The following is a 27,299-nucleotide window of genomic DNA, read 5'->3' on the forward strand; positions in this document are numbered from 1 at the left end:
ATTGCATACAAGAGTTTAAATTTGGTTGCTGTATGCTATTCTTTTTTTTTTTTTTTGCCAGTTCTGGGTCTTGAACTCAGGGCCTAAGCACTATCCCTGGCTTCTTTTTGCTCAAGGCTAGCAAGCTACCACTTGAGACACAGAGCCACTTCTGGCCTTTTCTATATATGTGGTGCTGAGGAACTGAATCTAGGGCTTCATGTATATGAGGCATGCACTCTTGCCACAGGCCATATTCCCTGCCACTGCTATATGCTATTCTATCATATGAATTTATCTACTCTATAGTTTTACAACCTTTGGTCTTATCTAGTTTGGTGGTACAAATGATGCCAAAGTGAAAATTTTTGTGTCAATTGATGAACCACATTTAAGTTGAAAAAATTATTGGATCATATGTTTACATGCAGCTTTAGCACTGCCTGAAAGTCTAGTTTTCAGAAGTTGTTATACAGATGAACACACCTCCAGAAGCTATTTATATGCAGATGTTCCTTATTCTCAATCATGTTTGCCTTCATTCTGGCTCTTCATAATAGCTGTATTGGTGGAGTGGGATACTTTGACATAGTTTGTGTTGATCTGATAACTGATGATGTTAAGTATCTTATTTTGTTCTCTCTCTCTCTCTCCACTTGAATGTTCTCTTTTGTGAAGTGCATGTTGGAGTGTTTTGCCTCTTATTCTGCCGGGTGCTTGTCTTTTTCTGTCGGATTCATAGAGAGCTTAGAAAATATTTCTCAGATAAATGTTTTCCGATATTTCCTCCTACACATAAATTGTTCACTTTTTAAGTGTTATCATTTGATTAACAGAAGTTTGTCTATTTAATGTAGTCCAGTTTGTAAATTTTCTATGTATAGGTACTTTTTTATGTGTGTATGCTGGTATTGATGTTTTATCTCAGGACCTAAGCACTCACCCTTAGCTTGTCCATTCAAAAATGGTGCTCTATCACTTGAACCACTTCAATTCCAGATTTTTGTTGGTTAATTGGACATAAGAATCACAGACATTTATCTTCTTGCTGGCTTCAAACTTCAGTTCTCAGTTTTCAGCCTTCTAGGTTGCTGAGATTTTAGGAATGAGTCAGTAGGACCCAACATTTTTTTAATGTTTTATTTGAGAGATCTGAGCCAAAACTAGGACCTTAATGAAAATTATCTGGGTTTCAGTTGAAGACCTCTCCAAAATACCAAAATCAGACTTTCCTGTCCCCCACATAAACTTATATAGTGTTTGCATGTAATGTATAATTTCCTGTATACTTTAAACCACCTCTAGATTACTTATAATAAGTACAGTGCCTGCACTCTGTAAATGATGTTTGAAATGTATTTTCTGGGAAATAAGGACAAGATAAAAAGTCTGTGTATGTGACAGACTTCCAGGAAGATGGCTGAAGAGCAGCAGAGTCCTAGCTAAGCTACTTCTGACATCCCAATTTCACCAATCTAGAGAAACTCTTACTCCTAGAAAGACAGCCCAAGTAAGTTATAACAGTATAGACATTCTGGTGAGAAAGGAAAAATCAACTTTGCTGGCCTGAAAACACAGATTTGAGCCCCTAGCGGTGACCCGCTGCCATGCCAGTGCTGGCAACAGCACAGCACCCAACATTCCACGCACCTACAGCACACAGCAGCAACCAGGAAGAAATCCTCCAGGTGGTGGCAGACAAACGCTGATCGCAGGCTGAGCACAGACGGGATGAAATCACAGAGAAAGTGTGAGTACCCCTCAAAAGACATTCTCACTTTTGCCCCCAGAGCAGCTTCTGGAAGCTAGACCTTCCTTCACTGCCAGAGCAAAGCACCATCTTTGACACTGGCATAGGGTCAGACTAGACTGGAACAAAAGAGGGCCTGGGGAAAGCAAGGTCATAGGGGCCATCTTTGAAAAGGGCAAGAGGGACTGACCAGTGAGCGCTAGCTCTGCCCAGGAGAAGCACCCCTGCCCAGGCAGGAGGCACATCCCAGTCTGTGGCTCACAGACTCAGGTGAACTCAGCCAAAGGTGCCCCACCCTGCCCACCCCTCAGACATTGCAGCTGCCGAATCGCAAGCAGCCTGAATTACTAAATTCAGACCAAAAGCGGCAAGCAGCTACCAGCTGCAAGGAACAACCAGATGGGAGAGTAAACAGTTCCCAAGACAAATGATCCCATCACAGAAGAAGCCCAATTCCCAGCCAGTAACGGAGCTGAATTCCATAGGCAGCTCTGCCCAGAAGGCTGCCCTGTCCAGGAGGGAGGAACCGCCCCCAGACAAGCTACTCTCAGCCAGGTAAACCAGGCCAGAGGCACCCCGCCCTGCTTAGTCCACAGCCTATTCAAAGCCAGGTATTAAAGGCAGTGGCCCCACAGCAGACGGAAGGAGCCACAGTTCCCAATACTGTTCATGTCCTCCATCTACAGAGGACACCCAAATGCTACCTGCAAGCTGCGTGAGCCCCAGAGCCCCAGGATTTCGCTAACAGGGAAGGCGGGTCAAAGCAGATCCACCCCTGCAAACTGAAAGCAAGTCAAACCAGCAAAGCAGCAGGAAAATAAACTGCAGACCATCACAAGGAAACCAGAGACTGGAGAAAGCCCACCCAAACAAGGAAGACTCCATTTTTAAAACATTTTTTAAACTTTTTTATTTTCTATTTTTCATTTCTGAGATGTCGTTTGTTTTTTTTCCCCCATTTTTATTTGTTTTATCTTTTTTTATTGTTGTTGTTTTTCTGATTTTGTTTTATTTTGTTTTGTGCAGTTGGCTTCCAGTATTTCTTCTTTGTTTCTCTCTTCACATTCTCTTTCTTTAAAATTACTTTCCTATGACTAACACCTTCACTCTTTTCTTCTGACTCTCCATTGGCTATCATTTTAACCTTGTTCTTTCTACTGATTCTACTCTTTTCACATTTCCACGTCACTGAAACTAAACCAAAATCATCACACACACCTATTCATTTTACTCTATTCCCTTCACTATCTCTAACTTACCCTCCTGATTAACTTTCAGGACCTCCAGACTCCATTGACCCCTGGTCATTGGATAGAGGCTATCCCTGTTCAATCTGAGTGAATCAAAGGGGTTCTAGAGGAATCCAGCCAGTCCAAAAAGAACTTAATATAAGAACAAAACTTGCTCATAGGGTTGTAACTGTAAATAAGAAACTACTGAACACAGGGCTCACGGTTGGTTGTTATATTTAAATTGTATTCCTTATTAATACCAAATCTAACTTTATATACAAAAAAGAGAGGGAAGGCGTCTGTATATAATTGCGAACTTCAAAGATTTATACAATAGTGCTTGGTAAGTTCTGCTTTGGGCCTTTAACGGTGCTCACAGGTGCTTGTAGTTTGTCATTCCCAATCCAAATGGGCAGAAGAAGCACAAAGAAGATGGCAAACAATGAAGTCTCATCTCCTACTCAAAACAAGCAGAAAGCAGAGCAGTCAGTCAAAGACCTAGAAGGGAACCCTCAAAATACTCTACAAAGTCTGCTGATAAAAATGTTAAATGAAAAGTTTGCATCTCTTCAGTCAACTATTCTAGAGCATGAGGAGGCAAAACAAAAATTAATAGAAAATTCCATGACCTCCACAAATAAAAAGGTAAATGAACTTCAAGAGTCAAATGAAAAGATAGCTACCCATATAAAAGTTTTGAGAGACAGCACTGAGAACCAAATTAATGAAGTAAAGAAGTCCATGCAGGACCTGAGAGAAAATTATAGCAAAGATATAGAAATCGTCAGGAAACACCAGTCAGAAGGAAAAGAGATTCAAAATGAAGTAGCTAGCCTACGGTCCAGAATAGATCAATCTGGGGACCGAATCTGAGGAACTGAGTATTTCCTAGAACCTATGGAGAAAGATCAAAATATAATACAAAATCAATCCAACTGGCAAAACTGACCACTCCATGAGCTCCAAGATACAATCAGGAAGCCCATTTTAAGGCTAATACGTATGGAGGAAAACCTACAGAAATAAGTTAATGGAATAGGCAAACTATTTAACAGAATATTAGCCGAGAACTTCCCAAATATCCAGAAAGATAGGTCTATACAGATACAAGAAGCATTTAGAACACCAAAGCGACTAGACCAGAATAGGACATTCCACTGACACAATGTGATCAAAACAGTTTCAATAGAGTTCAAGGAAATAATCCTTAAAACTTTTAGGGAGAAGAAAAAAATCACATATAAAGGAAAAGCAATCAGAATTACCCCATACTTCTCAGCAGAGACCATGAAAGCAAGGAGAGCCTGGGATGAGGTATGGCAAACCCTACATAAAAATAACTACCAACCAAGAATACTGTACCCAGCTAAAATCTCATGCATAGCCAAAGGTCAAATAAAAATCTTCCACAGTAAGGAAAATTTGAAACAAAATATCTCCACCAAACCAGCTTTACAGAAAATCCTCAAAGATATACTATACAGGGCAAATAAACCAGAATATTAGATCAAGAATTGGGAAGACACAGCTTTTAACAAGATAGTGATAATGAAACGAACAAACGATCATCTCTCAATCCTAACTCTCAACATTAATGGACTTAATTCTCCATTCAAATGGCATAAGTTCATAAGTTGGATCAAAAATCAAGATCCATCTTTCTGCTGCCTCCAAGAGACACATCTATCCAACAAAATCAAACATCTTCTAAAAGTGAAAGTCTGGAATAAAATCTACCAAGCAAATGGCCCCCATAAGCAGGCTGGAGTTGCAATCCTAGTATCATAAAATTGACTTCAAATTAAAAATGATAAGAAGAGACAAAGAAGGTTACTACATACTAATAAAGTGATCTCTCCTACAGGACGATATAACCATCCTAAATATCTACACACCCAAATTCATCAAACAAACACTACTGACTCTAAAAACACTCATAGACCCAAACACATTGGTAATTGGAGAATTTTAACACTCCACTGTCACCTCTAGACAGATCAAAATGCCAAAAATTGAGCAAAGAAACCTCAGAAATAAACAACTACATAGACCAACTACACTTAACTGACATCTGCAGAATGTTCCATCCAGCAACAGCAGAATACACATTCTTTTCAGCAGCACATGTAACATTCTCCAAAATAGATCACATCTTAGGGCACAAAGAAAATCTGTACAAATTCATAAGTATCAAAACAATTCCCTGCATTCTCTCAGACCACATTGGAAGAAAATTAGAGCTCAACTCAAACAGGCACCACAGAAAATCCTAAAATTCCTGGAGACTAAACAACACACTGCTGAACCACCAGTGGGTCATTGAAGAAATTACAACAAAAATTCAAATGTTTATGGAATTCAATCAAGATGAGTACACAAAGTACCAGCTCCATTTGAACACAGCAAAGGCACTACTCAGAGGAAAATTTATATCTCTGAGTGCCTACCCCAACAAACTGGAGAAACAGCAACTCAACAACTTAAGGAAGCACCTTAAGCAACTCGAAAGAGAACAAGCCAAACCCCAAGTCAAAAGATGGAAGCAAATAATTAAAAATAAAATCAGAATTAAATGACTTAGAGAGACACACCCCTAGCAAACCTGACCAAAAAACGAAGGCAGCACACCCAAGATCAGAGATGAAACAGGTAACATCACCACAGAAGCAACCAAAATTGAGAACACAATAAAGGATTACTTTGCAAACCCTTACACCAACAAATTTCAGAACCTGGAAGAAATGGACGATTTCCTAGAAAAAATTGATATCCCCAAACTCAACCATGAAGATTTAAACCTTCTAAACAGACCCGTATCCAGCATTGAAATAGAAACGCCAATAAATGATCTCCCATCCAAGAAAAGTGCAGGTCCGGAAGGATTCAGAGCAGAATTCTACAAGGCTTTCAAAACAGAACTCACACCAATATTTCTCAAACTCTTCAATGAAATTGAAATAGAAAGTTCACTACCAAACACATTCTATGAAGCTAGTATAAACATCATCCCCAAACCTGGCAGAGACTCATCAAGGAAAGAGAACTATAGAACGATTTCCCTGATGAACATTGATGCAAAAATTCTCAACAAATTTCTTGCCAGTCTACTTCAACAGCTCATCAAATAAATCATACACCACAATCAGATGGGATTCATCCCAGGGATGCAAAGTTGGTTCAATATGTACAAGTCAATTAATATAATCCACCACATCAATGGGAGAAATGTAAAAACTCACATGGTTATATCTCTGGATGCAGAAAAGGAGTTTGATAAAAACCAGTACCATTTATGATAAAATCTCTGGAAAAATTGGGATTCCAGGCTACTCTACTGAATGTAATAAAGGCAGTCTATGACAAACCAACAGCAAGCATAATTCTAAACAATGAAAACTAAAGACATTCCCTTTAAAATCGGGAGCAAAACAAGGATGTCTGCTCTCTCCCCTCCTCTTCAACATAGTACTAGAATTCCTAGCCAGAGCAATTAGACAGGAAGAAAACATAAAGGAGGTCCAAATAGAAAAAGATGAAGTTAAACTTTCTCTCTTCGCAGATGACATGGTCCTATACCTAAAGAACCCCATAGACTCTACTCCCAAGCTACTAGAGCTGATCCAAAATTTTGGCAAAGTTGCAGGATATAAAATACACCCTCAAAAATCAATGGCCTTTCTATATGCTAATGACTCGAAGACCGAGGCTAAAATCAGGAAAGCAATTCCTTTTGCGGTAGCCTCAAAATTATAAAATACGTAGGAATAACCTTAACCAAAGGAGTGAAAGACTTCTATGATGAGAACTTTAAAAACATGAAAAACGAAATTAAGGCAGCACTAAGGAAATGGAAAAACCTTCCATGCTCCTGGATTGGGAGAATTAATATAGTTAAAATGGCAATATTACCAAAGGCTATCCACAAATTCAATGCAATACCCATTAATATCCCAACACCATTTTTTGATGAAATAGAGGAAGTAATCCAGAAATTTATATGGAACAATGAAAGACCCCAAATAGAAAAAACAATCCTAAGCGTAAAGCACAGTGCTGGCAGAATTATAATACCCGACTTCAAGCTGTATTATAAAACTCTGGTGAATCAGTTACCCATTGTTAACTTACTTAGCTCATAATTTCTTTCCAGAGCCTAGACTTATTTTTCATGATTTCCCCCTCCCTGCCAATGTGGTGAGTGTAATTTAAGCTGCTATGTTGGTAAGTGGTGTTTTCTTTCATCGGATTCTTACTAATTTTTCTTTTATGTTATGCTTTTTATTCAATCCCTTCATAATCCATCTCTATGAGGCAGTTGGGTAGCTGGTACTGGCTAGAGCCAGGGTTCTTTCAGCTTCCTCTTAAAGACCCTCTCCCCTCCCTCCCATTGTGATTATGACTTAAGGCATCATTTGAACTTTTCCAAGAAGAGATGGCAAGGGAGAAAATTGCATCCTAAACACCAGACTCTAAAAACTCACACTTTCCATTTTAGCATCAGTGCCTATCAAAGAACTACTCAAGATCATTAAACCTTCCTGAAAGTAAGATTTTCCTGTTCAAGGGCCTTCAAGTTTCTTTCCCCAAGGTCCCTTGGTACCTCTGCACAAAATCTGGCTCTCTTCTACCTTCAGCCTTCAAACTGATGAGAAACAACTTGAGCCTTTATTTTGACTTTGTTATCTTCTTTCCCCTTTTCGCTTTTAGGGAAGTTGACAAGTTCTTTGCCTCGACTACTTGGGCCTCCAAGCTTGTCTCCAGCAAAGCACACACTGAAGTGTTATTAGAAAACTGTGATGAAACTTAAAAGCCTCAAACCTCACTCCAGGTGCATAGCGTTTCCCCTATCAGTTTTGTTCTGTTTGTTTTCCTTACTGCCTGGAAGCATGTCAATACTGAGTTTGGCCAAAAGCAGATATGTGCCTTTGTTCCTGATGCAAATTTTTTATATACATATACATATGCCTTGCTTGCTTTCCCCTGACATTAAGGGAAAGCTTCACAATTGTGCAGTGATTTAGGATGCCACAGATTTGTTTCTGTCCCTTTATTTTCCTAGTAACTCAGATGCCACAGTTGCTCAGTACCAGGAGGCCTAACACCTGCCCCTAGAGCTCACTCCTTCTGCTTTCATCTAGAAATCAGAGGTAGAGTACAACCCATTCTGCTTCCAGTAGCAAACGAGGAGGAAGCCTGAGGTTCACACATCCTGGAGACATTAACTGCTACTGAACAGCCCCCTGTGGGAAATAGCCCAGCAGATGTTTGGTGGCTGCTGTGGTTGTCCTGGTCATTCCGTACATGCAATAGTGATTCTATGTACTTGGTGTTTCCTTATGCATGTAGCCATTTTTACTCATAGTATGTGTCATGATGCCCCAAGGGTAGGCTCCTAAGGAGCTCCAGCTTAAACCAGCTGTCGACCTGGGTCAATAGCCCAGGCTCTCTCTTTCCTGGCAGCCTACTCCTAGGGGAGGCTAGGGAAAGTTATTACAGCATGATTCATAACCCAGGAGTGCCTATGAGGGGCTCCAGGGCTGCTGAGGCTTTCATACAGTAGGAGTTCCTGCAGACACAGAGCCAGAGCTGTAACAAACAACCTGCTGGACTTGGTTCCTCAGAATACCATGCACTGAACCAGCTACAACCCACCCCACTACCTGCCTTGCAAATCCATCCTCTGCTGTCTGAGTTGTTGGTGCTCTGATCATTTGGGCAGTCTGCCAGCCCCTTTCTACATCTCGACTTCTATTCCAGTGGTGTTCACTGCTCAACACATCCTCTTTTCTCCCTCCCTTTCTGGCACTGATTGCTTTTATTGCAATCTTCTAAGAAACCATCCTCCCACCACTGGCCATTTTGTATGTTCCCCATGGCTGCCCAAGAAGGTGGATACCTAGTGGGCCTTGAGCAAATCATTGCTGAACAATTGAGAAATCTTCCATTTGCATATAAGAATCTTCCATTTATGCAGATGTGATCATGTCACTTCCTTAGTTTAATATCTTCATAGGCTCTGCTACATTCATTTGAGGTTTTTTGCATTCCATGGCCTGCTCATCCAGGCTGAATGGCCAGCAGTGCTCCTAACAAGGAATGTGTTAAAGGTCATGATGAAGAGTCATGGCTCTGGAGTCTGATGGAATATTGCCACATTCTGATTCCCCCACAGAGTTTGACAATCTGAAGGAAGCCATTTATTATCCCAGGACCTGTTTCCTCATCTGTATAATGGGACTGACACTATCAATCAACTCCACAATTGAGTCTCCAAAGGCCTCACATCATGGTCTTTGTAAAGCCAGGTTCTGTAACTATGGAACATGGAAGTCATATGTGCTACAATCCAAATGAAAGGTTAAAAATCCTATGTCTGTTGTTCCATGTTCCAAGACTTGGCTTCCTAGATTGTAAAGTTAGGATAAATTTATATTATCTACCTCATTAGATTTCTCACAGAAAAAAAGAAAATATAGTTTATAAAACATATCAACTAAATTCTTTGTTAATCTTTGGTCTTTTGGTAACAAGCGGCTTTCTTTACCTTTTATAAATAACCAGCCCTTGTAATACCAGATTCCTTTTTACTTATTTCTCTTACTGTCTGAATTGCAGCTTATGTAAGCCCAAGGACAAGTGTTTTTCATTATCATATCACAAGCACTGGACACATCATTGAGTCGCTGGGATGGGCAACTACCAGCAACTTTGTCAGTATGGATAGCTGTTTGCACATAATGTCAGAAGAGGTCTTAGCTGTGGTGGGAAGATGAGAGATTATGAAGGAAGAATCCTTTGAGGACATCTCATCTCTCTTTTTGTAACAATCTGAAGCCTGGAGGTTAATGGGGGTCAGACTATCTCATTTAACACCATGTGAATAACAGAGGATGCTTGTTCCAGGAGTGAGACTGGATTCCCAAAACAAAATACATGCTTTATCAGTGAATCTGACTGTATCAGGTTTTTCAGTAGTGTTATGCCGGTTAATAGCTAACATGTTCCCTAAGAGCAGCACAAAGTCCTGCTTTGTAGCCTATGCTGATCACCTTGGTATAAATGTTCCTACCATACTACTTTTTTTTTTTGGTCAGTCCTGGGCCTTTGGACTCAGGGACTGAGCACTGTCCCTGGCTTCTTTTTGCTCAAGGCTATCCTGTCTCCAAATTAAATATCAAGGAAAGGGGGGTCAAGTGTGCCAAAATCATGGAAGCTTGAGTGTGGTAACTGTGCTGTGGCTCTCTCTCATTTTGCAGCTCTCTTCTCGTGCACTGGCTGTGCCAGTGAACAGTCTGGGATCTGTGTTCTCTCAGCACACTTCCATTCAGGGTTCTGCTCAAGCAGTGCATTTTATTTTATCCTCCCAATCTGGGTGATGCTTTCTGCAACAAACTGACTCAATTAGCCTTTCATTGTAGAGTCCAATTGTGAGCCAATTGGACAGAGGTTTTTAAGTAAGATGAGTCTGGTGGCATTAGTCTTGCACTGAAGGACAGTAATCTGCTTCAAAGTGGGGTTCACTTAATAGTCTGCTGGAGAGACTGAAAAGCAGAAGACAGGTCTCTGAAGACTAAGCAGGGAATCGGGGACTTCCAGGGCCCAGATCTGATCCAGGCCAGGTTGTATGCAGAGTAAGGAGCCCCAGCTGCCTGGGCTGGCTTTGCAAAGTTAGATCATTAACTTTAATTACCAGGAAAAGTCTTCTGAAATTAATACTTAATCCAAGCCGGATGCCATCAAAGCCTGCTGAGTAACCTCAAGCCACCTTCAAAAATTTCCTTAGAAGAAATAAATCCTTTAACTAAACTATAGAAAACAGATAGGTTTAATATCCTTCAGTGTGCTCTGTAAAAAGAAAAAAGATAAAAACAAACCCACCAGTAAGACACAGACTGATGTTGATAATTAGGCACATGCTCATGCATTCACTGTTTCTTCATTTATCATTTTTTTGTTGTTGTTGTTGGTGGTGATGGTGGCAGTTGTGGTGCTTGAATTCAAGACCTGGGCACTGTCCTTGAGTTTTTCTATTCCAGGCTAACACTCTACCACTTTGATCCATAGCTCCCCTTCCAGTTTTCTGCTGGTTAATTGTAGATAAGAGTCTCGTAGGCTACCCTTCCTGGGCTGACTTTGAATCATAATCCTCATATCTCAGACTTCTGAATAACTAGTAGTACAGGAGAGAACCACCAATGCTCAGTCTTGTCTCATAGGTTCTCACCAAGCCTTTCAGTTTCAGCACATGGCCCTGTATAGGAGATATAATAAAGACCCTCTCTGAGGAGTGCCAGGTTCTGTGAAGAAATAAAATTAAATAAATAGATAAAGAAAGAAAGCAGACCTCCTGCATCTGCCCTAGAGATCTACCATAATGGATCAGGCAGGTAGTTCTCTAGCTTCAAGAAAAAAACAAACAAACAAACAAAAAAAAACACGTGGAATTCTATGCAGCTCGTGAAGTGTACTTGAAATCTACCATGTATCGAGCCTTTTAGTGCCCCTTATAGATAAATTCTAGGGAGAGGATGTGTCATGTGCTTTCTCTGGGTCTTTACAGATTTACTGTCATCCTCATCCCACTCTACCCTTACACCTTGCCATGTCCAGCTCCATCAACCTAGGCTTGTTGGTATTAAAAGTATGTTTAGCAAATGAAATCTCTTGGGTAGGAAGAATTAAAAACAGCATTGGAAAGGTCCATAGCCAACTTGAGGAAGTGTAAGATAGAAATCTGAAACTTCCAGATGATTTTAATTCTCCCCAGGGCCATTGTGTTCTCTCCCAGAAACAGAGCAGCTCTCTGCTGACATGACCTCAGAGGTGGTCAGCTCTTGTTCAGGATTTCTCCAACAATATCTCTTTATCAGACTGAGAAATAGTCATCTGGCTTCAGAAAGCATGTCTGTGGTTTCTCATCACTTCTGGGTCTCTACAACCTCAGTACCTCCCTCCCCCTCTCCTGGGTCTTCTGAGCAGATCATGCTGGCCCCTGTAGAGATGCCATATTAGAAACAGGGCTATATTGTGTCCGGTGGAATCCTCTGGACACCAGCACAGGCTCACGGTACCCACTGGGAGTTTGCACGCATCCCTCTTGCCTCTCACTTCTGTTCCCAAAAGGCCAGCACTAAAGTGCCACCAGGTTGGAAGGAATCACTGCCTCCTGAGCAGAGAAAAGATGTTTTAGGAGTCAGAGACATGCATTCTTCAAACTAGAGGACTTATGGGAGCAGATGAGCTTTAAGATCCTATTTGGATGCCAGGAACATATTTCTGTATAAAGTAAATATTTTCCCACTGTGGATCTCCAGTGAGTGTATCGAAAAGCATCTTTCCTAAAGATACAAATAAGTCTAGTCAGAAATAAATATTGAAAGGTAACTTCAAAGCCTCAAGATTTCTCCAGTTATAGTCCCTGAAGAATACTCTGCAAATAAACAGGCACATACAGGTGGATTGGGGCTCTGATGGACAAAGAGGGGGTAGATATTTGAGACAGTGTTTGTTTGTATGTGTGTGTGAGAGTGTGTAAAGAGGCATGGGAGAAGAGGAATAAAATTTATGTATTTCTAGATACTTAGAATCGTTTTCCTCCTAATATATGTTTTATATTTGTCATTGAAACAATGTTATACATATTTATGAGATGCAATATAATGTTTTAATACATATATGTAATGTATAATAATTAAATCAGGTTAACTAGCACATCTATTACTTCTAAAATGAGTATTATTTTCTTGTTGACAATATCCCAAATCCTTCCTACTAGTTGCTTTAAAATAGGCAATTAATTGTTGTTGACCATAGTTACCCCACCGTACATTCGAAGGTATTCTTACTAGATTATTACACCGATTTCCATTAAAAATCCTGTCTCCAACACCTCACTTCCCAACTCAGAAGTTGTGGACAATTTACTCACATTTACCCCTTTTTTCCTATTGCAGATCTCGCCTAGCAAATTTTTTTTATCAACTGTCAGCCACAGTCAAGGTCTGTCAGCAGCTGTCTAAAGGAGAACTATGCATATTGCCTCCTCGCCTACTCAGGGCTGATTGGTAAGATTAGGGGCATGGGATAGGAAGAGAGTCAGGTTTACAAATACCATCACCCTTCACACTTCACCTTGCAACATCCTGATGTGTGCATAAGGGAATATTAACCAGAAGCCACTGTGTTAGCGTTTTAACAATAATCCCTGTAAAAAGAAAGTAGAAAAGGAGGAGGAAGAGAAGGAGGAGGGAGAGGAGGAGAGGAAGAAGATGAAAGGAAGGAAGGAGGGAGGGAGGGAGGGAGGGAGGGAGGGAAGGATAAAGAAGAAAAGGAGAAGATGAAGAAGAGGAGAAGGAAGAACAAGTGGAGGTGGAAGAAGAAAACAAGCAAAAGTAATGGATCCAGGAGGATGCAGGAAAAGCAAAGGCAGAAAATGGGGATTATTAAGGCACAGAGAGACTGAAAGTGGGATGAAGAGTGAAGCATGTCTGTCCCGGAACCGACCATGCAGAACAAAATCAGGAAAACAAGCATGCCTACTTATGGAAGAAGAAAGCAAGTCAAACCAAGTTAATTGAATTAGGGAACTTAGGAAAGAAGGATCTTGGAAGGCATTCTGTCTGGGGAAATCAAAGAAGCTGTTTCCCAGAAATAACCCTTTGGAAATAAAATTGCTAAGTAGGCAGGGAGTTGGGAGTGGCGGATGTCCTTCTTGTCATTAGCTGCTTTGGTAATCCAGCTCCCCATGTGCAAGGGATTTTTTAGACTAATGTTTAAAAATGGGTTTCCCACCCCCAAAAATATTGTTTCATAACTGAAACAATATTTTGTCTGTCTTTTGAGACATCAAGCACTGGGGAAAACCATGTTGTCAGCATTCAAGAGCACAACACCATTAAACAAGGGACAATTGGGTTATAAAAAAGACTGAGAAAAAGGCAAACATGATAAATAGGGCTGTCAGAAGGAAAGGCATGTGTACCAGGTATGGGGATAGAAGAATCCTTGGTGTCAATGCCCCATGGAAGTTGGCATGTAGTAAGGAACATGCTGGGAAAGTGAGAGAAATCACAATTGTCAAGAGTGTGATGGCCCAGACAGGGTGTGTGTTCCTGTAAGGTGTTTGTGTTAGGGGCATACACATCAACAGGAAAAACTTCACACCCAGAATTACAGCACAGAATAAGTTTCTTACTACTAGAGTGTCCTCCCCCATAAGAGACTTCAAGAAAATCAGTAATGGAATTTAATACAAGGGTGTTACTGCTGACTCTTGCACATTTGTTACTCTTGACTTTTTGAAATGACACCTCTGTTCCCATGGATGAGAATTTAATTATACCTTAATCATTGTGGAGTTAGGGACCATTTCTATTGATCTAATGAGTGAGTGCATTTTCCTATGTCAATACTCCAGATTTACTTTCACACTCACCTTCTTCTTAACAATGTTAGTCTTTACTGGCAATTATTTATCCCAATGTCCAATTATAGAAATAACAAAAATGATCATTCCACAGTCATTGTTAAAAATAAGTAAAAGGAAAAATAAAACCAGAGACTCTCTCAGAAGACAAAGTCAAGCTACATGCCCATATGTTGTCACTGTTAGCCATTAAGCCGGTGTCTTTCCAGGAGTGCATGCTCATTAACTCTTCCATGAGTGGCCAAGGCAAGGCACAGCCAACACTTCTGTGTGGTTGTTCTATGCTTGGCCTTGCTTACATGTCTAAGGACAATGAAATAGAGGGGATGAGTGATGGAAACAATGTGTTCTGAAACCAAAATGTATTTCTCTCTTGGGTCTGAATATTTCCTTCAGTATTGATTTCTCAATCATTGGAGCCTACCATCTTAATTTTTTGCACAAATCTTGTTAATAATTCTATAAGTCTGGGATCCATCATGGTGCCAGGGATAAAATAGATTTATCATTCTTACACAGCATTTGAGATGCCTGTTTATTCCCCAACTGAGTGAAAGCTCCTTCTACATGGCAGATAAGAATTTTCATACCAGGTTAAAATAGGATATTATTCAGTCAGTGCAAAACAGTCAGGAATGGAGGATGAAGATAACATGGCTGTGACTCAGAGGAGAGGATTAAAAGAAAATCTTCTTTCTGGCTGTGAACCAAACACGCCGTATGGATGATGGATCACCTAACTGCTTAGTCCCACAAGAATATCTAATAGCAAAAAGCTCCTGGACATCAGTGGACAATGTTTGGTAGTAGCCATCCCAGAGAAGACATTGTGGTTGTATAAGTATGATTTCATCATGTATTTGTGCCAGTCCAGAACTCAGTATAAAAATCAGGAATGTCACACAATATAAGCAGAAGGATCACCTGCCATTTCAGAGGAGATGATTTAGGAGCTCTTAGCTCAGAGAATTCCTATCATTTATGTCCAATTCTTTGCAAATGTGAAGGACTTTAAATCATTTGGGAATCTGGTGGTCAGACATTAACACATAGGATACAGGATGTGTAGTGTGGGTTGGGGTGGGGGGGGACATTTTGGAAACCTTGAAACTTCCTTGTGTTTCTTTTGAAGAAGTCATTTGCTTCAGAGAAGAATGGATTTCAATCACTGAAATTATCTTTTTGAAATATGTAGACCCATTGCTATCTATTTATTAAGATGGATGACATTTTCAAGTTAATGCAAGAGATTTGGCCACTCATGCATTCTTAGCTAATTCACTTCTACTCCATAACATCCATAGTATTTAGGCAGGAATAAATTACCCTAAATGAAGCTCAAGGAATTTTGTTATCATTTTTTAAAGTAAATGTGTAAGTTATTTTATGTGTTCAAGATTAATTGCCAAGAAAAGGGACAGTTTAACAAAATTTCTCACACAGCAAGCCCAGGGTTTATAATTATCCACAGTGCATCTTCTTTGAGGGGAACAGTTGTTCCTTTTTATGCTATGGAGAAGTCCCCATCATTACATAAGAATGAAATGCCTTGTTTTCCCCTTCCAGGCACAGTGATGACTTCCAACTACATAAACTCCAGCAACCTCAGCGTGGCCCTGTGGTGTGACTGCAGGAACAGTGGGAACGAGCTGGAAGAGTGCTTGAAATTTCTGAATTTCTTCAAGGACAATACATGTCTCAGTGAGTTTTTGTAAGAATAAATAACTAAACAAGAAGCATACAGACTCAAACATGTTTTCCTCCCTGAGCGGAAGCAGGTATATATTTGATTCATGTCTTTTGCCTCTCTCCAACTTCCTATGCATCTTTCTGTCCATCCCTCTCTCGTTCTCCTTATCTCTCTTGGTTTCTGTCTCTCTTTTTCCAGTCGCTGATGGTGACTCCAGCTCCTTTAGGATATAGTAATGCAGCAGAGACTGGAATAATTGATGAACTAGTGTTGCTAAGACTGAATCCAAAAACCTGGGAGAGGGAGAAATTCAAATTCTGGAGGGTACATTATGTAGGGAAGAATACCTCTACCCTCAGGTGAAATTTTGATCTGGGCAGCCCATGGAAATTACATTCCTGGGCTTCTAAAATCCTGTGCAGAATACAGTGTGAGAAGCTCAGGCAAATTAGCTGGGGTGCAGACTGCAAGGACTCTATGGGAGAAATTAGAATGTGAACATCAATATCCCCTTAGATGTTCATTGTGTGCTGAGAGCAGAAGCAACAAATCTTGAGTGTGGGAAGCTGATGATGCAACCAGGAGGCTGAGGATATGGGTTATCTCAAGAGATGAGATAAGCACTCTGGGATGGCTTGTGGGGGAGAGGGGTCTTACTTGGAATATAGCTGGTTATTGCTGCAGTGTCCTTTAGGCAATTTGGAAACACATTTGCTAAAGAGATGAAGCTAGAGAGAAATGTAGAGATGTGAACAGTGGACATCCACCAGACAAACTCCAAAAGCAGGATACCAGGGCTCTGTCACAGGCAAACCCACTATGGGCATTCTTTAGTTGGGATACTAGGAAATATCACTCACTCACATGGAAGCCACTGAGTAGGTGTTAAAACTCACTCTGCAGTGATAAGGCGGGATCTCATTTGTCCTGTGTACCTGAACAGTATGAAACATAGATTTCATTATATCTGTCTTGCAGCTGAATAAAAACTGCATTAACATAAACCATATGTGGCAGAACTGGCACGCAAAGCCAGGGATCGGGCTCCTTGTGCAGCTCTCCTGTCTCCCCAAAGCCTTATTCATGCCTGATAGTGAAATACCTATTGGCGCCAAGCTCTCATGACTCACAGCTGTAACCCCAGGTACACAGGAGGCTGATATCTGAGAGTCATGGTTCAAAACCAACCTAGGCAGAAAAGTCTGTCAACTCTTATCTGCAATTAACCAGCAAATGCCAGAAGTAGAACTTATAGTTCAAGTAGTAAAGAGCCAATCTAGAGTGAAAAATGATAAGGGACATTGCTCTGACCCTGATTTTAAGCCTTTGTGCACATAAACACATATGTGCACTCACACTTATATGTCTACTGGGATCAGGTTTGAGTTCTAGGTGATAGGTACTATTTTCTTGGAATAAAGATTCAGCTATCCACCTCTGTAAGCCTTGTCCTCTCAAATATAACTATTCCTCCATGACATTCTGCAGTATGTTGACTGGTTTTTTGGAAACAATAGCTCACCATTTGCCATGTACACAAAAAACAGCTTTTGAGTATTACTCTAAAACCTCTTCATCACTTCTTTGGTTGCTAAGAAAAGCCCAAGTCCTCCGATGCTTCAAATAATGTAGCTGAAATCCCCTGTTTTGATTCTTTTAAAAATACCACAAGCATTTAGATTCTTAAGTGAAATTCAAATCCAGAAAATTGGTCTGTGGATGGAGGCATTTGCTAAGACATTGAACATGTCAAGGTATGGCACCTGGGACTTCATCTTTCCTCATGATGGAATGGAGGTTTTAAGAAGATAAAGCAATAACAATACAGTAAGCAGGAGAACATACACTGTCTGCAAAAAACTTTTTCCCCTACAGAGAAATTAAAGATGTCCCTGCTTAACAGTTTGGAATAGAGATGAGTAGTCTGGTTTCTTATTGCTAATTACTTTTCAATAAAAATAAATGCATTTGGTCGATAAGAAGGGCCAAAGTCAGCCAGGATATTTTTTTTTTTTGTTGTTGTTGTTATTTTATGAGTCCTCAGATTGGATCGGAGACGGAGCACTGAAAACAGTGGGCTGCAAATTCAGTCTCATGTAAAGGCCCTAACCTAAGAGGAATTGTACGTTTAATCCACACAGAGAAACTCAGTTTTAGTTTCCAATTAAGCCAAACCTTTCAAATTGGTTTACCATAAACACAAATATAATCCATTATTTACTTCTAGTTGGGGCTGGTAAGTTGTGTTTTTTTGAGCCAAGTATATGGCAGATAGATGTAGGAGGAAGAGAGAAGGATGAGAGGTGATGGAAGTGAGATCCCAGTTGCGTTGCTTTATCCAGAGGCCATCTCCTCTGAGGGGACTCTCTCCCACTTTAGCCATCAATTTCCTTCCCTTTATTCCACCTCACCTATCAACTTCCTCTTCACACCCCAGTGATCTCTGGTTCCTCTTGCTTCATTTTTCTCCAGACATTTATCACTCTCTGTCTATTATAAATTTTGCCTATCTGTGTACCCAGACTAAAGTTCTGGTTGGGGAGGGACAGTTGTCTTTTGTTGCCACTGTTTACAGTTATGTAACTACCACATGTAGAAGTGCCTGCTGCTTAATTTCTGTTAATGTTTGAATGAACAAAAGTCTGAGCAACTGAACTCACTGGGACAAGGTAAACACCTTGGAAAGCATGGTAGACTGGTCTGGAACTCAGTATATAGCTCAAGCTGGCCTCTAATTAGTGATTCTCCCACCTCTGCTTCCCAAGTGCTGGGACTATAAGAGTGTACTAACGAGCTGTTGCGGTGACTTCCGGGAAGAGATCAGAGCAGCTGCAGTGCACTAGCTCAGCTCCCTCCAGCACCGCAGATTTCTCACCCCATAGAAACTTTTACCAGTAGAAATACAACCAGCGTAAGTTGTAACAGTACAGGGATTCTGGCCAGGAAGGAAAAATCGACTTTGCACGTCTGAAAACACAGATTCAAGCTCTGGGCGGTGTCCCACCGCCACGCCAGTGTCGGCGACACTGGCACAGTGCCCATCACAGCCACCCGCACTCCACGGAGGTAAAGCACACAGCGGAGACCAGCCAGCGAATGAGCACGGACAACCTGAAATCGCCGAGAAAGCGTGAGTGCCCACGAAAGATATTCCCACTCGTGACCACAGAGCAACTCCGGCAAGGCAGCCCTGCCCCCACCGCCAGAGCAAAGCGCCAACTTTGCCACTGGCATAGGGTCAGACCAGATTGGAACTAAAGCGGGCCTGGGAAAAGCAAGGTCAAATTAGCCATCTTTGAAAAGGGAAAGAGGGACCAATCAGCGAGAGCCAACTCCACCCAGGAGAACGCACCCTGCCCTGGCGGGAGGCATGCCTTACGCCTGGCTTAGCCAGAGGTGCCCCGCCCTGCCCGCCGGAACTTTTAAATTTAAAGCAAAAACAGACACCAGCTCCCAGCAGCAGGGAAACACCAGATGGAGGAATCTGAGACAGTTAAACGGTCCCATCACAGAGGAAGCCCAATTCCCAGCCTGAAAAGGAGCTGCTTTCCAAAGCCACCTCTGTGAAGGAGGCCGCCCGGTGCAGGAGGTAGAAGCCTTGCACAGGCAAGCACCTCTTAGCTGGGTAAAACAGGCCAGAGGCGCCCAGCGGCCCTGCAGCAAACAGAGGAGCAAGCTGAATTCTGCCAAACCCAGAAAACCAGGAATATAGTCTGCAGACCAACATAAGGAAACCAGAGACTGGGGAAAGATGACCCAAACAAGGAAGACTCCATCTTTTTTCTTTATCTTTTCAACATTTCTTAAACTTTAAAAAAAATATTTTTTTTTCAATTCGGAAAAGTCATCTTTTTTCTTTCCCCATGTTTTCTATTTTTACCAGTTTGTTTTATCAAGTTTTTTTTTTCTTTTCTGTTTGTTTGGGTTGTTCCTTTGCTGAATTTTTTAAGTTATTCCTTTTTATTTTATCTTCTTTTTTAGATAATTTTTCTCTGTTGTGTGCATCTGTCTCCCACTACTTTTACTTTATTTCTCTCTCTGCATTCTCTTTCTTTAAAACTTACTTTCCTATGAAGAACACCTCCACTCTTTTCTGCTGACTCTCCATTATCTATCATTGCAACCTTACTCTCTCTACTGATTCTACTCTTCTCGACACTTCCACGTCACTGAAACTAAACCAAAATCACCACCTCCCCTCCCTAATACATTTTACTCTATTCTCTTTACTACCTCCAACTTACCCTCCTGTCTTACTGCCTGGACCTCTAGTCTCCAATGACTCCTGGTTATTGGATATAGGGTATCCCAGCTTAATACAAGTGAATCAAAGGGGTTCATAGAGAAAGCCAGTCCTAAAAGTTCTTAATATAAAAACAAGAATTGCGTATAGGGTTGTAACAGTAAATAAGTAACTACTGAATACAGGGCCCAGGATCAGTTGTTATATTGAGATTGTATTCTTTAGGAACACCAAATCTAATTTTATAGACAGGTATACAGGGTATCTGTAAATAATTGTGAACTTGTAAGATTTACACAACACTGCCTGGTAAGGGCTACGTTGGGTCTTCAATGGTGCTCACAGGTGCTGGTAGACTGGCATCCCCAATTCAAATGGGCAGAAGAAACACAAGAAAGATGGCAAACAATGAAGTCTTATCTCCCACTCAAAACAAGCAGGAAGCACAGCAGTCAATCAAAGACATAGAAGAGAACCCTCAAAATGCTCTACAAAGTCTACTGATAAACATGATAAATGAAAAGTTCGAATCTCTTCAGTCAATTATTCTAGAGCATGAGGAGGCAAAGCAAAAATTAATGGAGAATTTCCTGGCATCCACAAATAGAAAGATAAATGAACTTCAAGAGTCAAATGAAAAGATAGCTAACCAGCTTAAAGATTTGAGAGACAACTCTCAAAACCAAAGTAATGAAGTTAATGAAGTAAAGAAGTCCATACAAGACCTAAGAAATGACATGGAAATTATTAGGAAAGACCAGTCAGAAGCAAAAGAGATTCGAAATCAAGTAACTAGCCTACAGTCTCGACTAACTGAAGCACAGGATCGAATTTCGGGAGATGAAGATTCCTTAGACTCTATGGAGAAAGATAAAAAATCAATACAAATCCAGTCCAAGCAACAAAACAGATCGCTACAGGAGATTCAAGACACGATCAGGAAGCCCAATTTAAGGATAATAGGTATTGAGGAAAACTTGGAGAAAGAGGTTAATGGGATAGGCAACCTATTTAACAGAATATTAGCTGAGAACTCCCCAAATATCCAGAAGGAAAGGCCTATACAGATACAACAAGCATTTAGAACCCCAAATCAACCAAACGAGAATAGGACATCCCACCGACACATTGTGATCAAAACAGCTTCAGCAGAGAGCAAAGAAAAAAAAACCTCAAAGCTGTTAGGGCAAAGAAAACAATCACATATAAAGGAAGAGCAATCAGAATTACCCCAAACTTCTCAGCAGAGACCATGAAAGCAAGGAGAGCCTGGAATGAAGTATACTAAACTCTAAATAAAAATAACTACCAACCAAGAATTCTGTACCTAGCCAAACTCTCCTTCATAGCCAAAGGTCAAATAAAAGTCTTCTACAATAAGGAAAAACTGAAACAATATATCTCCACCAAACCAGCTTTGCACAAAATCCTTAAAGATGTACTATACAGGGAAAATAATCAAGATCCCAATACAGACAGAGAAATGAACCCTAATTAGTAAACATCAGATCAAGAAATGGGAAGACACAGCTTTAAACAAGATAGGGATAATGAAAGGAACAAACGATCATCTCTCAATCCTGTCAACATTAATGGACTTAATTCTCCAATCAAACGACATAGGCTCATAAGTTGGATCAAAAATCAAGATCCATCTTTCTGCTGCCTCCAAGAGACACATCTATCCAGCAAAAGTAAGCATCTTCTAAAAGTGAAAGGCTGGAAACAAATCTATCAAGCAAATGGCCCCCATAAGCAGGCTGGAGTTGCAATCCTAGTATCAGACAAAATTGTCTTCAAATTAAAAAAGGTAAGAAGAGACAAAGAAGGTTACTACATACTAGAAAAAGGATCTCTCTGACAGGAAGAAATAACCATTCTAAATATCTACACACCAAATGCAGGAACACCCAACTTCATCAAACAAACACTATTGGCTCTAAAATCACTCATAGACCCAAACACATTGATAGTTGGGGACTTTAACACTCCACTATCACCTCTGGACGGATCAACACGCCAAAAACTGAACAAAGAAACCACAGAACTAAACAATTGCATAGACCAACCAGATTTAATCGACATCTACAGAATATTCCACCCAGCAAGGACAGAATACACATTCTTTTCGGCAGCACATGGAACATTCTCCAAAATAGATCACATCTTAGGGCACAAAGAAAATCTGTACTAATTCAGAAGTATCAAAAACATTCCCTGCATTCTCTCAGACCACAACGGAATAAAATTAGAGCTCAACTCAACCAGCCACCACAGAAATTGCTGCAATTCATGGAGACTAAACAACACACTGCTGAACCATCAGAGGGTCATTGAAGAAATTAAAACGGAAATTCAAATGTTTATAGACTTCAACCAAGTTGAGGTCACAAAGTACCAGCTCCTTTTGGACACAGCAAAGGCAGTACTCAGAGGAAAATTTATATCTCTGAGTGCATACATCAACAAATTGGAGAAACAGCAACTCAATAATTTAAGGAACCACCTTAATTTCCTTGAGAGAGAACAACAAGCCAAACCCCAAGTCAATAGTCGGAAGCAAATTATTAAAATCAAATCAGAAATAAATCAATTAGAGACGAAAAAAAACACCGAAAGAATCAACAAAACAAAGAGTTGGTTCTTTGAAAAAATCAACAAGATAGACAGACCCATGGCAAACCTGACCAAAAAACAAAGGCAGCACGCTCAAATAAACAAGATAAGAGATAAAACAGGTAACATCACCACAGAAATAACCGAAATTCAGAAAATAATAAGGGACTATTTTGCAAACCTTTATGCCAACAAATTCGAGAACTTGGAAGAAATGGACGATTTCCTAAAAAAAATTCATATCCCCAAACTGAACCATGAAGATTTAAACCTCCTAAACAGACCCATATCCAGTATTGAAATAGAAACGGCAATAAAGTATCTCCCATCCAAGAAAATCCCAGGTCCAGACGGATTCACTGCAGAATTCTACAAGGCCTTCAAAACAGTACTCACACCAATATTTCTCAAACTCTTCAATGAAATTGAAAGAGAACATTCACTTCCAGAGTCATTATATGAAGCCAGTATAACCCTCATCACAAAACCAGGCAGGGACTCAACATGGAAAGAGGACGATAGACCGATCTCCCTAATGAACATAGATGCAAAAATTCTCAACAAAATTCTGGCCAATCGACTTCAACAGGTCATCAAAAAAATCACACACCACGATCAAACTGGATTCATCCCAGGGATGCAAAGTTGGTTTAATATTCGCAAGTCAATTAATGTAATCCACCACATCAACCGGAGCAAGCGAAAGAACCACATGGTTTTATCTCTGGATGCGGAAAAAGCATTTGATAAAATCCAGCACCCATTTATGCTAAAAGCCCTGGAAAAACTGGGATTCCACAGAATATTCCTGAATATAATTAAGGCAGTTTATGACAAATCAACAGCAAGCATAACTCTAAATGGTGAAAAACTGAAGCCATTCCCTTTAAAATCAGAAACAAGGCAGGGATGTCCACTCTCTCCCCTGCTCTTCAACATAGTACTAGAATTCCTAGCTAGAGCAATCAGGCAAGAAGAAAATATAAAGGGGATCCAAGTAGATAAAGAGGTAGTTAAACTCTCTCTCTTAGCAGATGACATGATCCTATACCTAAAGAATCCCATAGACTCTACCCCCAAACTACTAGAGCTGATCAAAAACTTTGGCAAAGTTTTAGGATATAAAATAAACCCTCAAAAATCAATGGCCTTTCTGTATGCTAAGGACCCGAAGACCGAGGCTGATATCAGGAAAGCAACCCCCTTTGCAATGGCCTTCAAAAGCATAAAATACCTAGGAATAACCTTAACCAAAGAAGTGAAAGACCTCTTTGAGGAGAACTTTAAAACCTTGAAAAACAAAATTAAGTCAGAACTAAGGAAATGGAAAAACCTCCCATGCTCCTGGATTGGGAGGATTAATATAATCAAAATGGCAATATTGCCAAAGGCTATCTACAAATTCAATGCAATACCCATTAACATCCCACCACCATTCTTTGATGAAATAGAGGAAGCAATCCAGAAATTCATATGGAATAATAAAAGACCTAGAATAGGAAAAACAATCCTAAGGGGAAAGAACAGTGCTGGAGGAATTACAATACCCAACTTCAAACTGTATTATAAAGCTATAGTAATAAAAACAGCTTGGTATTGGCACCGGAACAGGCCTGAAGACCAATGGAACAGAATTGAAGACCCGGGAATGAACCCAAAGAACTACGCCTACTTAATCTTTGATAAAGGGGCTAAAACAATAGTTTGGAAGAAAGATAGCCTCTTTAACAAATTGTTCTGGAAAAACTGGCTCAATACATGCAACAAACTAAAACTTGATCCTTATACATCACCCTGCACCAAAATCAATTCCAAATGGATTAAAGACCTCGAAATCAAAACAGACACCCTGAAAACACTAAAGGAAGAAGTAGGAGAAACACTTGGGCTCCTTGGCGCAGGACAGAACTTCCTGAACAAAGACCCAGAAAGGCTACAAATCAAAGAAAGGTTGGACAAATGGGACTGCATCCACCTGCAGAGCTTCTGCAAGGCAAAGGACATATCTTGCAAGATAAACAGAAAGTCCACAGACTGGGAGAAGATCTTTACCGGCCATTCAACGGACAAAGGCCTCATATCTAAAATATATGCAGAACTAAAAAAATTACCTTCCTCCAAAACAAAACCGCAAAGAACTAATAGCCCACTCATCAAGTGGGCTAAAGACCTACAAAGAGACTTCTCTGATGAGGAAATGAGAATGGCCAAGAGACATATGAAAAAGTGCTCTACATCACTGGCCATAAATGAAATGCAAATCAAAACAACATTGAGATTCCATCTCACCCCAGGAAGAATGTCATATTCAAGAAAACTAACAATAACAGTTGTTGGAGGGGATGTGGCCAAAAGGGAACTCTACTTCATTGTTGGTGGGAATGTAAACTGGTTCAGCCACTCTGGCAAGCAGTATGGAGAGTCCTCAGAAGGCTAAATGTAGAACTCCCCTATGACCCAGCAACCCCACTTTTGTGTATTTATTCAAAAAACCACAAACAAAATCACAGTAAAGCCACCAGCACAACAATGTTCATTGCAGCGCAATTTGTCATAGCGAGAATCTGGAACCAACCCAGATGCCCCTCCGTAGACGAATGGATCAGGAAAATGGGTACATATACACAATGGAATTTTATGCCTCTATCAGAAAGAATGACATTTCCCCATTTGTAAGGAAATGGAAGGACTTGGAAATAATTTTACTAAGTGAAGTGAGCCAGACCCAAAGAAACATGGACTCTATGGTCTCCCTTATTGGGAATAATTAGCACAGGTTTAGGCAAGTGACAGCAGAGGATCACAAGAGCCCAATACTTTACCCTTATGATCACATAAGATGATGCTAAGTGAAATGAACTCCATTTTATGGAAATGATTGTTATATCACAGTTGTAACTACTTTCAACATCCATGTGTATCTGTAGTTTCTACTATTGATGATGTTCGTGTATCACCTTCTTGTCATTGTATCTACACTATCTCTGTAATCTTATCTGAGTGAATCGGAAACAGTGTGTACTGGTATTAGAATTAGGAAATTCAAAGGGAATACGAAAATTGAGAGACAAAGGGTAAAATAAGAGAAACAACAACAAAAGCAATACTTGCAAAACTGTTTGGTGTAAGTGAACTGAACACCACAGTGGGGGGAAGGGGGAGGGGGTCGGGGGGAATGAGGGACAAGGTAACAAAATGTACAAGAAAAGTATCCAATGCCTAACGTATGAAACTGTAACCTCTCTGTACATCAGTTTTATAATAAAAACTTAAAAAAAGAGTGTACTACCATGCCCAAACTTTACATTTCTTCACAGGAAAAAGGAAGAGTTTTGTTCTTGTTTTGAGATCATTTATGGAAACTGGTCCCTAGGTTTTCCATTCGCAGCATTCTAGCCAGTGGTTAAGCCATACAGTGCAGCTAAGATCACAAAAATGCATTTGTAAATTTGGAAGTTGTTTCGTATATTCCCCCAAAAGTGAAGTTGTTGAAAATGAGTTTGCAATTTGCTAAACTAAAAGAATAGCAATGTTAGATAAAAGTATTTCTTCTTGGGGCAAGGTTAGGCATAAAAAATTTTGTATATGGGGGAAAACATGCCAACTAAGAGTCATATATTACCAATTTGCACATTCATGCCCCAAATGAAGGAGTTTGATTTCTTATACAATGAGTATGAAATAAAAAATTCCTAAATCCTTGCCAAATCCCTGAAGACCTGGTTAAAAACTGTTGTTTATTCCTTTTTGAGGAGAGAACAACACAACAATTTAGTTCTGCCACAAAAAAAAATCTAATTCCATGAAACTTTAATAAGCTTTTAAAGTTTTACATTTTAAACTTTTCATTTAAATAGTACTGCTTCTATCTAATTATGCAGATTTTGTTTGGAAGACTTGGGAGCAGAAAAGGAGAAAGAAATTTTTACTTAAATATTCTCTAGCTATTGATGAGGTTTGCAGTAGGTTTTTCTTTGAAAGAGACTGGCTGCATTTTTTCCTGCCTCAGTCTTGTGATGAGCAATATGTTGAAAATAAAGGGACATTCACCAATTTACTTTTAGTATAGAATTTTGACAAATTTTTCTATAAGTTCACGTAACAAGTCTGAGTTTGTAAAGTGTTTACCAAGGAGCAGTGCAGAGCAAGGGCCTTGCTCAAAACATGTGACATAAATAGAAACAAAATAACTATTTCTTGGAGGATATCCAAGTGTCCATCTCAGGAATTAATGATTGAATTTTATTTTATTTTATTTTTTCCAGTCCTTGGGTTTGAACACTGGGCCTAGGTGCTGTCCCTGAGCTTCTTTTGCTCAAGGCTAGCACTCTACCACTTGAGCCACAGAACTACTTCTGGCTCTT

General features: G+C 40.1%; 1 pseudogene; it reads left to right on the top strand.

Moving 5' to 3' along the window:
• The first annotated feature begins 11,563 nt into the window (after window positions 1–11,563).
• The window catches only part of LOC125366990, a 49,141-nt pseudogene continuing 33,405 nt past the window's right edge, over window positions 11,564–27,299 (top strand).

This window comes from Perognathus longimembris, chromosome 18 (genome assembly GCF_023159225.1).
Source record: "Perognathus longimembris pacificus isolate PPM17 chromosome 18, ASM2315922v1, whole genome shotgun sequence".
NCBI lineage: Eukaryota > Metazoa > Chordata > Mammalia > Rodentia > Heteromyidae > Perognathus > Perognathus longimembris.